The sequence below is a fragment of the Sciurus carolinensis genome, chromosome 8 (genome assembly GCF_902686445.1).
Source record: "Sciurus carolinensis chromosome 8, mSciCar1.2, whole genome shotgun sequence".
Taxonomy (NCBI): domain Eukaryota; kingdom Metazoa; phylum Chordata; class Mammalia; order Rodentia; family Sciuridae; genus Sciurus; species Sciurus carolinensis.
Window position 1 is genome coordinate 102,719,236 of NC_062220.1, and position 1,932 is coordinate 102,721,167.

General features: G+C 38.3%; 1 pseudogene; it reads left to right on the top strand.

The window, feature by feature from the left end:
- Nucleotides 1-886: 886 nt before the first annotated feature.
- On the top strand, nucleotides 887-1,524 carry LOC124991821 (high mobility group protein B1-like; annotated as a pseudogene).
- The last annotated feature ends 408 nt before the right edge of the window (nucleotides 1,525-1,932 follow it).

Here is a 1,932-nt window from a genome sequence, read left to right on the forward strand (position 1 = left end):
GATCTTGGTCAGGCATGGTCTGGTCCATCATTATCTCAAGATTGGTCAAGTAGGACTTGTCATGATAAGAAAGTTGCTGTTGCCTTAGCATAGTTTTGACTCTTTTTTTTTTTTTTTTTTTTTTTTTTGTGGTGCCGGGGATCAAGCCCAGGGCCTTGTGCTTGCAAGGCAAGCACTCTACCAACTGAGCTATCTCCCCAGCCCCTAGTTTTGACTCTTGTCACAGATGTTTATCCATCAGACCTGCTGTTTCTGGAATCCAAGGAGACTGAAAAAGAGAATAGCTATTGTGAATTGAGTTGCTATAAACATTGATGTGGATAAAGAAAATGTGATACACACACGCACACACACACAACACAATGGAATATTACTCAGCTTTAAAGAAGAATGAAATTCTGGCATTTGCTCGTAAATGGATAGAATTAGAAAATATCATGCTTAGTGAAATAAGCCAAACCCAAAAAACCAAAGTTCAAATGTTTTCTCTGATATGCAGAAGCTAATTCACAATAAGGGGAGTGGATAGGGAAGAATAGAGTTACTTTATATTAGGTAGAGGAGAGTGAAGGGAGGGGAAGGAGTATTAGGGAAGGAATGATAGTAGAATGAAACAGATATTACTACCTCAGGTACATGTATGACTGTGTGACTGATGTGATCTTGCAATATGTATAATCAGAAAAATGAGAGCTTATCTCTATTTATGTATGATCTATCAAATATATAAATGTATTCTACTGTTATGTACAACTAATTAGAACAAATAAAATTTTTAAAAATGTTTTTGGCAGTACATTGAGCTCCATAGAGACAGCACCAGGGCAAGTGAGAGCCGGATGGGCACTGGGCGATTCTGTTCCTCGCTGAGGAGAAACAACTAAACATGGGCAAAGGAGATGCTAAGAAACCGAGAGGCAAAATGTCATCATATGTATTCTTTGTGCAAACTTGCCGGGAGGAGCACAAGAAGAAGCAGCAGATGCTTCAGTCAACTTTTCAGAGTTTTCTAAGAAGTGTTCAGAGAAGTGGAAGACCATGTCTGCTAAAGAGAAAGGAAAATTTGAAGACATGGCAAAGGCAGCAAGGCCCGTTATGAAAGAGAAATGAAAACCTATATCTCTCCTAAACGGGAAACAAAAAAGAAGTTCAAGGATCCCCATGTACCCAAGAGGCTTCCATCGGCCTTCTTCTTGTTCTGTTCTGAGTATCGCTCCAAAATCGAAGGAGAACATCCTGGCCTATCCATTGGTGATATTGCAAAGAAACTGGGAGAGATGTGGAATCACACTGCTGCAGATGACCAGCAGTCTTCCTAAGTTGAAGGAAAAATACAAAAAGGATATTGCTGCCTACTGAGCTAAAGGAAAACATGAAGCAGAAAAAACAGGAGTTGTCAAGGCTGAAAAAAGCAAGAAAAAGAAGGAAGAGGAGGAAGATGAGGAAGATGAGGAAGATGGACAGGATGAGGAGGAAAAGGAGGGTGAAGAAGATGAAGATGAAGAAGAAGATGATGATGAATAAGTTGGTTCTAGCGGTTTTTTTTTTTTCTTGTCTATAAAGCATTTAACCCCACTATACACAACTCACTCCTTTTAAAGAAAAAGAAAATTGAAATGGAAGGCTGTGTAAATTTGTTTTTAAACTGTACGGTGTTTTTTTTTTGTTTTTTTTTGGTTTTTTTTTGTATAGTTAACACACTACTGAATGTGTCTTTAGATAACCCTGTCCTGGTAGTATTTTCAATAGCCACTAACCTTGCCTGGTACAGTATGGGGGTTGTAAGTTGGCATGGAAATTTAAATCAGGTTCTTATTGGTGTACAGCACAAATTAGTTATATATGGGGATGGTAGTTTTTCATCTTCGGTTGTCTCTGATGCAGCTTATATGAAATAATTGTTCTGTTAACTGAATACCACTTTGTAATTGC